Source organism: Schistocerca serialis, chromosome 1, assembly GCF_023864345.2.
Source record: "Schistocerca serialis cubense isolate TAMUIC-IGC-003099 chromosome 1, iqSchSeri2.2, whole genome shotgun sequence".
NCBI classification, from domain to species: domain Eukaryota; kingdom Metazoa; phylum Arthropoda; class Insecta; order Orthoptera; family Acrididae; genus Schistocerca; species Schistocerca serialis.
The window spans coordinates 74,662,746-74,677,758 of NC_064638.1; the positions used below are offsets into that span (position 1 = coordinate 74,662,746).

At 44.9% G+C, this 15,013-nt stretch overlaps 1 protein-coding gene across 4 annotated transcripts in view; it reads left to right on the forward strand.

Annotated features, from left to right (window-relative positions):
- LOC126461814 (protein yippee-like 2) overlaps window positions 1-15,013 on the forward strand; it is a 654,536-nt gene that overhangs the window by 343,538 nt on the left and 295,985 nt on the right. For all 4 annotated transcript variants that reach the window (XM_050096026.1, XM_050096025.1, XM_050096027.1 and 1 more), the window contains one exon: window positions 11,644-11,694. The gene's annotated coding sequence lies outside the window, so the exon portion shown is untranslated. The remainder of the gene's footprint in view (window positions 1-11,643; window positions 11,695-15,013) is intronic.

Below are 15,013 nucleotides of genomic sequence, written 5' to 3' on the forward strand. Positions count from 1 at the left end.
TCTTCTTTTGGAATGGTGTTCAGCTCCGTCGTCGTGTTCCATATTATCTCTTCTCTACTCTCAAAACGGGATCCTTTCAGCGGCCTCTTCAATTTTGGAAACAACCGGAAGTCGCAAGGAGCCATGTCTCGTACATTGAACATGTAAAATAACTAAAGAAATTACGTGCAGTAATACTTACAGTCCTATCCTAATTGATAATGTCTTTAGTATACTTAGTAGAAAGAAGAGGCAGAGGCTAACATCACTTACGTACCCTTTGCAGAAAGCACTAAATCATACTGATAACAAATTGCACCCCTGACGCCCGGTCCAATCGTATTAATGTAACCACCGCCTATGTTCATCCTCAACGTGGAATAATCACTCAGACGGTAGGCGACACCACCAGCAGTGACGGGTATGTACCCTGCGGTCCACAACCCCACGACGACTGCCGCAGTCCATTTCACCCCTCCGTCGCCCCACACCGAACCACTCTTTCAGGGTTATTGTGCGGTTCGACCTACGGTGCCCCCACCAGATTCTGACTTTCAACAATAAATATGTTCTGAGATAAAAAAAAAGTGTGGCATTGCTTATTGAACGACCCTCGTGTATGTTGAGTATTATTTTAACAATATTTTCACGTAAACCTAAGCAGCTGAAGAATTATTATGAAATGCACGTAATGAGATTCGATTTACAATTTGAAGAATAGCGTAACTCCTGTAAATGTGCTTCACTTCAACAGTGTCAGCCTTAGAATCCAAAGAAAATATCCGCACAACAGCAATGTTGATTATTAAATAGCGCTACGCTCCTTTTTTGATGACACGCTCATTCATTTCATTAATTTACACTGCGTTTGCGAATATCAACTTAAAAATGTTGAGAGCAAAGAGATCTCTGGCACCAGCTACATGTTAGGAACTGCGGACTTTGACACAATGAACAAAGCACGTTACCAACGGCAAAACAGTCTTTCACTGAATGTTTAAAGTGAACGCTGGTCCAAATTGACACTGACTCCCAGAAGTTTTGCCGAGTTGCTAAACCTCTGTAGAAAACCATTGAATGCGCGGAAGCCAAAGTCATCCAGCAATTGCAGTACCTTTTCCCCACTTGTGTCGGCCATTTACAAACTGCAGTGTCCTTTGCTCCGTGCCCTTCATGCAATGCCGTACTGTCACTTGTTGGTTCAACAACTTCATGAACGCAAACCTCTTGTTTTACGTTTCATCCGTGCATCTGGGTTTTATCACTCGCTCTAGTGTGGGCGCTCTCACATGATTTCTCAGGCTACACCCACTCCAGCGACTTTTAATTGTGACGTGGATACCAAAATAGTGTCTTTTATGGTAACAAGTTGTGTTGGTCCTTTATCAAAGCTTTCCAGCTGGAGGTTCTTCGTTTGTAGTTGAGTGGTTGACCTTTTACCTGATCCATCAACCACTGTAGTCTGTTTTACTCTAGTCGACTATTTGCTCTGCTCCTTTTAAGTGTCCTCTATTTTGTGTTATTGCGGTGTTCATTTTAGCTCCGTACCTCTTGGTGTTCCCTCCCACGCTTTTACTGTATAGGCATTTTACAAGTATGTCTGTATGGAACAGGGGACTGATGACCTCGATGTTTAGCCCCCATCAAACCCCAAAACCAACCAACCAAGCAACAAACCTCTTACACACTCCACTATACAGTACTTCGCGTTGGGGTATTAGAACTTTCTTCGCTGATGGAGCACATATGTGTCACTAAAGTAATGTTTTCATCGTTCGTACGTCTGTATCTCATATCTTTCCAATGCTAGCACGTTGCGAGGTTCTTTCGGAACTTGGAGAAAAATACTACGGACCACGGGTTTGACATATAGAAGGCTGTGAAGCGATCAAATGGGGGAAAGGCGTGTTTATAGGTCGCACAGTGCGTCTGTTTCACGAAAATCAGATCAGACTACCATCTTGTTCGTTCCAAGAATGTCTGAAGTAACTGATTGTATTTTCTTATACATCCTAGACGTAGTTTGGAAACATTACAACACAGCTCAGTCATTCTAGTAGTTCCTACATTATTTGTATGCAATTGGGCCTATATGCCTCCGAAAACGTCATAGAATGTAGAAAACGTGTGTGGTATGCCAAGGGCATCTTCAAATGTTACATGAAAACCTGTGTGCGATATTTCCTGCTTCTCATTGTCGGGAGAATAAATGAGTTCTGGTACTGCTTTTTTTTATACTCTTCTCCATATTTGTCATCCAGATAAAATTATTCTTAAGTTGAATTTTTAACTGTGAATATCTCAGGTTCACACGAAAACGTGAATCTAGTGAGATTCGTGAGACACAAGTGTCCCACTTCACCGATTTGCTTACCGATGGCTCAAATTTCTGTGCAGGATCGATTGCTGGGGCTGATATATACGAAGTTTGTTTTGTGGAGTCTACTTGATGTTCTATTGTAAGGATGGCCGAAATCCAGTTCACAAAGAGCTATAAAACAAATAGTATTGTACAATGTTAATACAACGTTTTCAGTTTTTAATAGAATTATTAATTTGCGAATTGGTCGGAGGGGAAACGCCACGGCGGCGCAAAAGCAAAGCAGGGCGGAGTGAGCGACCTCCCCAAATTACGACCGACCATGGAAATGAGGAGTGACGTCACCCCTCAGTGAAGAACCCCTTCTGAGCACGCGGGGGACCAGGGGTGGATGTCCGCTCCAGTAGCGAGCGATTGGTCGTGCTGTTAGCCGCCGCCCCGAGGGAACGAAGGCGGGCACACTCTGTGACGCCGCCCGTCGCAGTTGCAAGCAGGTCCTCCCAGGGTGAGCCGCCTGGTAAATACGACCGCTGCGCTTCATTGCATTGCGTAATTATTGCGTCGCTCGTGTCGTTTCCTCTGCGACGAACGCGGTTATAGCTTCCTCCTCTCGGCGTTCTAATTCGTGTCAACTCTCTTTCCTTGCCCACAATCAGTGACGTCGTCGTGTTAACTACAGAGTGTTTTAGAAAGATTTGTTCGAATTCGCAACACTGAATCTTCTACTTCCCTTCACTACCCCTCTTACTTACAGGCGGTACATTTTTAACTTAAAAGTGTTGTTACTGTCTTCATTCCGAAGACAGGTCTGATGTACACTCATGCTCATAAATTAAGGATGATGCTGATAAATGGTGAAACAACGCTCTCGTGGGCAGTTTGCAAGTTTAAATCACCTGGGGTCTCACCATGCGGTGCATTTGACCTGCGGTCTTCGCAGAGGTGTGTTGGCGCATGTCAGAGTACGGTGCAGCGAGTAAGTGTGCAGACGTTTTCACACTTGCTAATGGTGACCGTGTGTTGAAAATGGCTCAAAGAACACATATTGATGACGTTATGAGGGGTAGAATACTAGGGCGACTGGAGGCTGGTAAACACAGCAGGTCGTAACACGGGCCCTCCGTATGCCACGAAGTGTGATCTCAAGATTATGGCAACGATTTCAGCAGACAGAAAACGTGTCCAGGCGCTACAGTAAGGGACGTCCATAGTGTAAAACACCACAAGAAGACCGATATCTCACCATCAGTGGCCGCAGACGGCGACGGAGTACTGCAGGTAGCCTTGCTCGGGACCTTACCGCAGTCACTGGAACAGTTGTCTCCAGACACACAGTCTACAGACGACTGAAGCATGGTTTATTCGCCCGAAGACCTGCGAGGTGCACTCCACTAACCCCTGGTCACAGGAGAGCCCGTGAAGCCTGGTGTCAAGAACACAGTACATGGTCATTCGAACAGTGGTCCCAGGTTATGTTCACGGACGAGTCCAGATATAGTCTGAACAGTGATTCTCGCCGGGTTTTCATAAGGCGTGAACCAGGAACCAGATACCATGCCCTTAATGCCCTTGAAAGGGACCTGTATGGAGGTCGTGGTTTGATGGTGTGGGGTGGGAGTGTAATTGGTGCACGTACAACCCTGCATGTCTTTGAGGGAGGAACTGTAACGGGACAGGTGTATCGGGGCGTCATTTTGCACCAGTATGTCCGCCTTTTCAGGGGTGCAGTGGGTCCCACCTTCCCCTTAATGGATGATAACGCACGGCCCCACCGAGCTGCCATCGTGGACGAGTACCTTGAAACAGAAGGTATCAGGCGAATGGAGTGGCCAGTCTGTTCTCCAGACCTAAACACCAACGAGCACGTCTGGGATGCTCTCGGTCGACGTAGCGCTGCACCTCTTCAAATCCCTAGGACACTTCAGGAGCTCCGACACGCACTGTTGCAAGAATGGGAGGCTATACCCCAGCAGCTGCTCGACCACCTGATCCAGAGTATGCCAATCCGTTGTGCGGCCTGTGTACGTGTGCATGGTGATCATATCCCATACTGATGTCGGGTTACATGCGCAGGAAACAATGGCGTTTTGTAGCACATGTGTTTCGCTACAGTTTTCTCGACTTTTCACCAATACCGTGGACTTACAGCTCTGTCGTATATGTTCCCTATGTGCCTTTGCTATTAGCGCCAGTTTTGTGTAGTGCCACGTTGTATGGCACCACATTCTGCAATTATCGTTAATTTATGAGCATGAGTGTAGCTCCCCTCGCTACTCTATCCTGTGCAAGCCTCTTCATCTCCGAATAACTACTGCGACCTACCACCTTTTGAACCTGCTAACTATTTTCATCTCTTGGTCTTCCTTTACAATATTTACCCCACACTCTCTGGTGCTGAGCTGGTGATTCGTTGATGTCTCAGAATGCATTCTGTCAGCCGATCGCTTTTTTGTTTAGTCAGGTTGTGGCACAAACTTGTACTTTCCCAATTCCGTTCACTACCTTCTGTTACTTACATAATGTACCCATCTAATCTTCAGCATCCTTCCGTAGTACTACATTTATTCTCTTCATGTCTGAACTGTTCATTGTCCATATTTCACTTCCATACGAGGATACACTCAAGACAAATACCTTCAGAAAAGATTCCATAACACTTGGATCTATATTCGACGTCTACAATTTTCTCTTCCATCGCTAGTCCACATTTTATACCTCTCTACTTCGGCCATCATCAGTTATTTTCCTGCCCAAATAGCAAAACATATCTACTTTTAATGTCTCGTTTCGTAATCTAATTTCGTCAGCATCTTCTGAGTTAACTCGACTGAATTCCGTTTTCAGCCGCTGTCCAAGTTCAACTGCTCTTCCTAGTCCTTTGCCGACTCTGACAGAATTACATTGTCATCGGCAAACCTCTAAGTTTTTGTTTCTTCTCCCTGAACTTTGATCTCTTCACTAAATTTTCCTTTGGTTTCATTTACTGCTTGCTCAGTGTAAAGGTAGAATAACACCGGGGATACACTACAACCGTGGTGTTTCACATAGTTCTCAAACACTCCTTTCCTGTCTTGTAACTCTCGGCTGGTTTCTTTACAATTTTAAATATAGCCTTTCGCTGTATTTTATCCCTGCTACCTTCAGAATTTCAAAGAATATAATAAAGTCAACATTGTCAAAAGCTTTCTCCTTAACCTTTTTTGAAACAGAAGTCGTAGGGTCAGTATTGCCTCGCTTGTTCCTAGTTTCATGTAGGATTAAAAAAAATTATTTTACAAGGGTATATCTTTTACAAGTATGCACATAGAACCTTGAATACTTTTTACAATTACGTGTAGGATCAAACATTTCATTTGCCTTTCCCAATTGCTCCATTTGCCCACCTCCGCCCTGCCACCAGTGGACGCGCGACGAACACAATCCGTTCTATTGGGAGCACGTTTTCGATTGTTGAGCGGCATCGGAGTTCACCCACCCGTGTTCGGAGGGGAGCGTTTCACAATTTTGCACAAAAAAAGACGTTAGAGCAGAGGGCCTTTGAAATACAGTGGCGCAATACGAGGTCCTTACGAGGTACAATGCCTTACTCTCAACGAAAACCAGGCTGTACAGTTGTAAATGAGTTACACCTATTGAGACGGAAACGGAGACGCAAAGCGCGTGTTGTTGCTGTCTTAATCGGCGCACATAGGGCACTGAACGAGCGTGCTAGCGATCTAGGTGCACCACGCAGATCGCTACTGGAAACATATGGGCTGGCACCAAGGTAATCTTCTGGTTTTGATATATAAAATGAAATCTGCCCCACGTTTCAAACTCCATTCCTGTACAAGGTACATTCTTGTGAAATCGGATGTACGTTTTTTGAAGCAGCCTATACTGTGGAATCAGAGAACAGTAAGTAACAGAAGTGGTAGATAGAGTGGATCGTGGCGTGTCACCTGCTGTTCCTGTTAGATGTGTATCGGTTCCTGAACTAATAGCTTCCGGTTGGCATTACGTCATCAGATAGTGCCTGACTTCCGGTCGATTAACTCTAGATGTCGCGGAGCGGAACGTTAAACCATTTCACAATGCATTTCAAATGACGGCGTTCACACAGACGGAACGAAACGGAACGTCACTGCCAAGGATTCTTCGCTTACTTCGTAACGTAACACTTTCCGAAGGTTGCATAAGGCCTTGGTGTTTTTGCCACGAGTGTTATCTCACAAAAGACACGAAACATTTCAAAGCGGAAAATTACAGCTTTTACAATAACTAGACAAGAAGCATCCTCCACTGTTCGTAAATAAGAACGTAAAGATTTTCAATTAAACCTTTTTCGACCGTGAAAATCTCAGGTCTAATGAAGGGAAAACCTGTTTTATACGTTATTACGTTATTTAACAGCTAGAAACAAATCGAGATGCAAAGAAAAAGGTAAAAAAGCATTAGATATTTCTTATAAATTTATTCTTTTGCGACTGTAACAAAAGTCATACTTAGACCAAACGCGTTTCGCTTTATTTCAAAGCATCTTCAGTGGTCAGTGTAACAATGTAATCTGTTCGCCAATATCGTTGACAGTTTTCATGTTTTACTTTACTGCTGTTAAATGTACAGTTATTACTAACGATTTTTCTTGTTTCCTACTACATTTCTAACGTTCTTCCACATACTAGTTACAGATTTTAAGAACACTGCGCTTCAGTGACACTGGGTCTCTGCCCGAGGACAGGTTGTTTGTGTTGTCCTCATTTCATCATCATAATCATACGTGACAGTGGCTCGACTGGACTGTGTAAAGAATTGAACTGCGTGAAAATTGGGACAAACCAATCGTCATCATAATCAACTGATGGACTCGAATTCGGGAGGACGACGGTTCAATCCCGCGTCTTGCCATCCTGATATGAGTTTTCGGTGATTTCGCTAAATCGCTCCAGGCAACTGCCGGGATTGTCCCTTTAAAAGGGGACGGCCGACTTCCTTCCCCGTCCTTCCCCAATCCGATGAGACGGATGACCTCGCTGTTGGTCTCCTCTTCCAAACAATCCCCAATCATCATCAACAGAGACTGAATATATTTTGTATTTGATGTTGTGTAGATGCAGTTACACTACCGCCTTAATATGTTTTGATGTTGAGCGATGCGACAGCATAACTTTTTTTTTTTTTTTAGCAGCGGAACTGTTACTTCTGTTACCCTACGTAAATGTAACAGATCTAATGAGGAGACTGCCTACACTACGCTTGTCCGTCCTCGTTTAGAATACTGTTGCGCGGTATGGGGTCCTACCGGATAGGACTGACGCAATACATCGAAAATTTTCAAAGAAGGGCAGCACGTTTTGTATTATCGCGAAATATGGGACAGAGTGTCACTGGAATGATACATGATTTGTGCTGGACATCATTAAAAGAAAGGCTTTTTAGTTGCGACGGAATCTTTTCACGAAATTCCAGTCACCAACTTTCTCTTCCGAATGCGAAAATATTTTGTGGACACCGACCTACATAGGGAGAAACGATCACCACGATAAAATAAGGGAAATCAAAGCTCGTGCGGAAAGGTATAGGTGTACGTTCTTTCCGCGCGCTATACGAGACTGGAATAATAGAGAATTGTGAAGGTGGTTCGATGAACCCTCTGCCAGTCACTTAAATGTGATTTGCTGTGGATGGTCGGCTATCCACATTGAATTTTTCAGTGTTTCGCCCAATAGCTTAAGGCTAATGTCGGGGTGTTTCCTCTGCAGGGGACATTGTTGGTTTCCTCTCTCATCTCCAGTGGTCTTGTTGAATGCACGCCAAACTCTAATCTTCCATTTTGTAGATTAATCTGTTTTCTGCTGTTCTCTCTTGAATAAGTCCTTAAAATCGCGTAAGAAACACACGTTATGTTCTATATTCCGCGCGAAAGGATGTAATTTTTTTAATGTACTCAGTGGTTACTTGTCTAGTGGTTAACCCCTAAGTCCGTATTTACCCACGAAAGATGTAAGGAGGATTCACTGTCTGCAGTGAAACTCTGTTAAGCTAATCTGTTTCCGAGACGTCGAAAAAGTCTCTCCAAGGCTCTAATACTGCTAGTATTTCACTTTTCCTTGTATATATCTGTTTGCCCGCCCACTTAGCAGTGCGGACTAACGCACGGCTTTCCGGGCGGGAAGGCGCGCCGGTCCCAGGCACGAATCCGCCCGGCGGGTTATTGTTGAGGTCCGGTGTGCCGGCCAGTCTGTGGATGGTTTTTAAGGCGGTTTTCCATCTGCCTCAGCGAATGCGGGCTGGTTCTCCTTACTCCGCCTCAGTTACACTATGTCGGTGATTGCTGCGCAAACACTATCTCCACGTACTCGTACACCATAATTACTCTACGACGCAACCATTTGGGTTACACTCGTCTGGAATGAGACGTTCCCGGGGGGCCCCACTAGGGGCCGAACCGCAAAATAGACCTGGGTTCGGTGTGGGGCGGCTGTGGGATGAGAGGACTGCTGTAGCCTGTTGTGAAGTTGTGTACCACCGAGGGCTACGGCGGGACGAAGCCTCTCCGTCGTTATAATATAATACAATATATCTGTTTGAAAAGAGACTAGTGAATTAACTCACAGTTCTCAGTAAAGTCCGCTACAAACCTCCATCCATTCCGTAAATTATTCCCGCACCCACCTCCACTATCCACTGTCAAATGCTGAACAAAGCATTGTCTTATTTTTTCCACGACCCCTCTATAAACTGAAAAGTGCCTGTAAATGTAAATCTTACAATATTGCAAGGAAACGAAACATGAATTTCTTGTACACATCCACATGCATGTAATACATTCTTACTGAAAGACGTCGCATTGGAGGAAGCAAGTGTTATGATAAGTCTTTCCAACAGCTGACAATGTCTTTTATTCTTCCACTTAGTCTTCTTTGAAGATCGTAGAACTGGCGCAGCAAGATACCAGTTTTTCTTGTCACGCCTGAGATGGGGATTTTGTAAAGCTACACGAAGTATTCTGCCGTGGAATTATTACGTACTAATTTGATGAAAATTTCTTGCCACCAAGTAGAAGTTCTCTTCTACGGCGTCTGGGGTATGAGGTGGACATAATAGGAATACCATCTGATGCGTTTTTGCTGTTACTGGTGCTGTTTATTACATGTGGGTAACCTTCGACTTAACATTCAACAAGCAAAATTGATACTTTTTGCAGAGGATACTAATGTTATAATAAATCCCGTTACGTCAAAAGCAACAGAAGAGTTGGTAAATGATATTTTCTAAAGAATTCTGAAGTGGATCTTTTGAAAACTGACTCTCCCTAAATTTTGAAAAAAAAAAAAATCTACATTCAGTTCTGTACAGCAAATAGTCATGCCAACAATTGATATAGCACATCAGCAGGAGTCAGTAAATAGGGTAGAATTCTCCAAATTTTCATCAATACGTACACCCAAAAATTTGAAGTAGAAGAAGCATATTACTGAGTTTCTCGAACAATTAAGTCCAGTTACATTTCCTCTTCGTATAATTGCTAATCTTCGAAACCAACGTATCAACCTTCTGACTATTTTTCTGGGGTAACTCATCACTTAGAAATAAAGAATTGATTGCAAAAAAAAGCGAGCAGTAAGAATAATACACTGATCAGCAAGAACAATATGACCTGTAGAGGCGATAGCAGCATCACTTAGCGAGGAGTGGGTAACACGCACGGTGCATGTAGTGTCAGTCAACGTGCAGTCCGCGTGTACAATGGCGAGACGCGCCAGCTGTCTGAGTTTGACAGAGGGGAGATTGTGATAACCCGGAGGTTCGGCACGGAAACTACACGACTTGACGGGTGTTCGAGGAATTCTGTGGCGAGGGTCTCCAAATCAAGGTGAAACCATGTCCAGACGTTGTGGTGTCGGGCGGCCATCCCTCGTTACAGACGTCGGACGTCGTAAGCTGGGCTTATCGGTAAAACAGGATGGAGAATTGTGCCGGAACTAACATCGGACAGTGCACAGAACACTCATAATGATGGACTTCTGCACCCTACGACCCATGCCTGTGCCATTGTGAACACCACAGCATCGGCAACTACGACTAAAATGGGCATGTGACCATCTGCACTGAACGATGGAGTGGTGCCAGAGCGTTGCATGATCTGGTGACTCCCGATGATCATGCCGATGGGAGGGCGCGTATCTGTCGTCTTCCAGGGGAACAGCTGCTTGAGACCTGTACTGCAGGACGAAGGCAACCTGGAAGCAGCTCCATTGCGCTCTGGGGAACATTAACGTGGACATTTATGGGCCCAGTGGGGCTCGTGCAAGGCACCATGACGGTCAAGGAGTGTCATACACTGATTGCAGACCATGTACATCTCTTCATGACGATCAGGCTTACCGACGGTAGTGGTATTTCTCGACTTTCAACAAGTTATTGCGGTATGTCACAAGTCTGGATTGTAATGGTTCGGGGAACCCAGTGGAGAGTTCTAATTGATGTACCGGTCCTCCAACTCGCCAGATCTGAACTGGATCGTACACACATGGGATGGGACTCAGTGGGGTCAGAGCTCACGCCCCCCCCCCCCCCTCCCCCCCCCCCCCCCGTTTCCCTGAATTTACGGGAATTGGGTGACTTGTGTATGCAGATGTGGTGCCAGCTCCCTTCTATCAAGGCTTCGTTGCTTCCATGCCACGACTCGTCGCCACTGTTATCCATGCCCAAGGTGGACATACCGGCTTTTAGGTAGCTGGTCATAATGTTCTGGTACGTGCTGTTCATCCGCGGATGTCACGTAGGCACATCTCCGTGGAACTAGGCATTTTAACTACTCCATCACAATAGATACATTCGCTAATGGAATTCGTCATAAGTAATCCATCACAATTTGAGACGAACAGTGGTGTCCATGCCTAAGACACTAGAGGGGGAAAAAAATGACCTTCGTTACACATTGTTAAAGCTGTCAGTGACTTAGGAAGAATTTTGATACGCAGCAACAAAAATTTTTGATAATTTGCCCATCAACATGAAGTTTCTGACAAGTAGCAACGCACGTCTTAAATCGAATTTGAAATCATTTCTCCTGGAGAACTCATTGACGAATTTCTATTTAATAACTGGTAGACAGTAAAAAAAAGGACAATTATGTGTAGTTGCATGAGTGGAACTAAAAATGTTTCCATTAACGTTAACGCTAATCAGCTGTACATATGCTGTAAAATAACACTTCCCACATTATTTCGATGAGAGAATCGTTCATATGATCTATGGAACAGCTAACTAACTAACTTTCTTTCTTTTACTATTTGTTCAGTGTGATGTAATTGTAATGATTGCAGCTCACTAGAGCCGGCTTTGGTTCTGTGTTTCAGGTTGAGGTGATATCGCAGATGTGCAGCGAGACCCATCGTCCTAGTTGAGCGGTGAGTACCTCGCCAGCCCGCGGGTGCCTTGGGCAATTCCCAGCCAAGCGCGCTCCAGCTAATGGCCTCCTACACGCTCCAGCGCGGACGGAGACGGCGGTTCGTGAAATCTCGACTGGCGGATCGGCGAGGCGAGGTTAAGAGCGCCAACCCCGCAAGTGCGCCGCCTGTGTGCTTGCGTCACTACGAGCCCCCGGCGGAATAGCCTCCTTGCAGTCTGTGCCGGCCTCTTAGCTCCCTGTCGTGTTCGACTGGCCAGATACAGGGTTCTCCCCTTTCCCAACACTCTGCAGCCGACGGCGCGCTCACCGGCGTTGTCCGGCCAATACAGCTTGCGGCGGAGAAAACGTGCAGTCCTGTATGTGGGCTCTAACCAACATGATGCGAGAATACGTTAAGCCTACTACTTCACTGTTACCTCCGTGGTTTGCGTGTCCTTCTAGCATCTCTTTGCAATCATGTAAATGTAAGCAAACTGGTGCTCATTCAGTAGTTAGCAATACACCCATAGGAATGCGTCTTGCAATAGCTGCTGAAACGCCGGAATTTCATAGTTGACAATGCAGCCTCAAACCCAGAAGAATTTTGTTGACTGTACTAGCTTGATATGCGGCAAGCCATTCTCGCCAGCCGCCAGCCATCTGTCAGTTTATGTTTTGATCACGACTGTGTCAAACATGTTATCTTTCGTTTAATTTTCTACTTCATTCGATAGATAAACTTGAATTACCATAAGATCAACTTACTTCCCGTTTAGATTACCGACTTCTTACTTTTCTTTTTCGTTATACCATTAGACTTAATACAGTCTACATCTACATGGTTACTCTGCAATTCACACTTAAGTGCCTGGCAGATTGTTCATCGAACCATTTTCATACTACTTCTCTATCATTCCGCTCTCGAAAGGTGCGTGGGGAAAAAAAGAGCACCTAAATCTTTCCGTTCGAGCTCTGATTTCTCTTATTTTATTATGATGATCATTTCGCCCTACGTAGGTGAGTGTCAACAAAGTATTTTTGCATTCGGAAGAGAAAGAAATTTCGTAAACAGATCTCGCCGCAAAAAAAAAAAAAAAAAAAAAAAAAAAAAAAAAAAAAAAAAAAAAAAGCCTTTGTTTCAGTGACTGCCAGCCCAACTCGCGTGTCATATCAGCGACACTCTCACCCCTATTGCGTGATAGCACGAAACGGGCTGCCCTTCTTTGCACTTTTTCGATGTTCTCCGTCAATCCTACCTGGTAAGGATCCCACACCGCCCTGCAATATTCCAGCAGAGGGCGGACAAGTGTAATGTAGGCTGTCTCTTTAGTGGGCTTGTCGCATCTTGTAAGCGTTCTGCCAACACAGAGCAGTGTTTCACCTTCCCCATAACATTATCTTTGTGGTCTTTGCAATTTTCGTAATTGTAATTCCTAGGTATTTAGTCGAATTGACAGCTCTTAGATTTGTGCGATTTATCGTATACCCAAAATTCATCAGAATTTTTTAGTACCCATGTGGATGACCTTGCACTTTTCTTTGTTTAGTGCCAATTGCCACTTTTCTCACCATACAGAAATTCTCTCTAGATCATTTTCCAATTGTTGATCGTCTGCTGATTTTACTGGACGGTAAAACAATCTAAGGGGGCTGCTCAGATTATCACCTACATCATTTATGTAAATCAGGAACAGGAGAGGGCCTATGACACTACCTTGGGGAACACCAGGTATCACTTCTGTTCTACTCGACGATCTGGACAGGAAGTGATTTGAGTTGTTTCGCAACACCTAAATATCTACTTTTATGTCACTCATGCTAACAGCTGTTCTGGTTTCGAATTCTTGAAAATTTACTTCATCTTCTTTCGTGAAGGAATTACGGAAAACTGTATTTAATAACTCCGCTTTAGTGGCACCATCATCGGTAACATATCCATCGCTATCGCGCAGTGACGGTATTGACTGTTTTGACTGTCTTTACTTTCCTATTGTTTACAAATTAACTCTGCTTTGGGGAGACAAATACGGGATGGCATTGTACAGGAAAACGTCTTGGGAGACCCTCGAGCGCCCATTGCTGTACCGACGACGGAATGTACCCTTTGTGGTGGTCAATCCTGATCCTCGTAACAACGGTCAGCTGTCTCGGAGGCCATCAGGGTACGGCACTGCCTGTGAGTAACATGGATCTACGACTGGCCTTTCCATTAGGCAGGAAGTGTTTCTTCTGGCCTGGGAAGTGGGTTTCTGGAAGAATAACATCTTTCAAAACATTCCTGGGAACCACAGCTCATATTTTACATGCACTTCTTACTCAGTTGTTGTCCGCCCCCGGTAGCTGAATGAGCGGGCGCGGTAGCTCAGCCCTCTATAATAAAAAAAACTGAGTCAAAGAATCAACGATTCACTTGAACGGATGTCATGTGACGTCCGCCCAGACCAAACGCTACGAGCAATATCGAACAAATTGAATAAAAAAAAAGTCAGCGTGACGGATTGTCAATGCTCTTGGCCCGAGTTCGATTCCCGGCTGGGTCGGGGAATTTTCTCCGCCCAGGGACTGGGTGTTGTGCTGTCCTCATCACCATTCTTTCATCCTCATCGACCCGCAAGTCGCCGAAGTGGCGTCAAATTGGGAGACCGGCACCCAGCGAACGGCCTGCCCGACGGGGGGCCCTAGCCATACATATACTCAATATTTTTTTCATAGTGCGGGGCTACAGTCATAATATATTTCTTTAAAGTCAGTACCGCCATTAGACTGTTGTTTATTTGCACTTGATAATGGCACGTTGAAGCCGAAATCATGATTGTGTAAGTGTAAATGTAACAATGCAAATAAACAACAGTCTAATGGCGGCACTGACTTTAAAGTAAACAACTCACTTGTTTTCTCGTGCTCAGGACGTTTTGTAGTGCGTAATAACTAAGTTTCTGAGCTCTTTGCTTTTGCACTAGCCTGTGGACTGGCCGGCCCAAATTGAACAGACTAGCTAAGGGCAAAAGTTACTGTTATTTTCCTTGATTGGAGGGACGTTCACGCTATGCTCCACGATTGGCTACAGCGGCGAGAAGAGAGCGCCTCAACAGTGTTCAGGAGGGACGTTGGAGGATTGAAAATTACACTCTTGCTTCAGAATTCTTTCAGGGGACACACTGTTGTTCTACGCTTCGTCTTGAGCCGGCGCCGCACTTGGGCTGGGTTCACAGTTCTGCGACTTGGCAAAATTTCGCTGATGAGTCGTGGGGCATCGTGTACATCTACACTGCTGCCACGAACGTTACGTGAGTGTTTGGTAAAACTATAGGTCGGATCTAAATGCAACTTGCCATCTT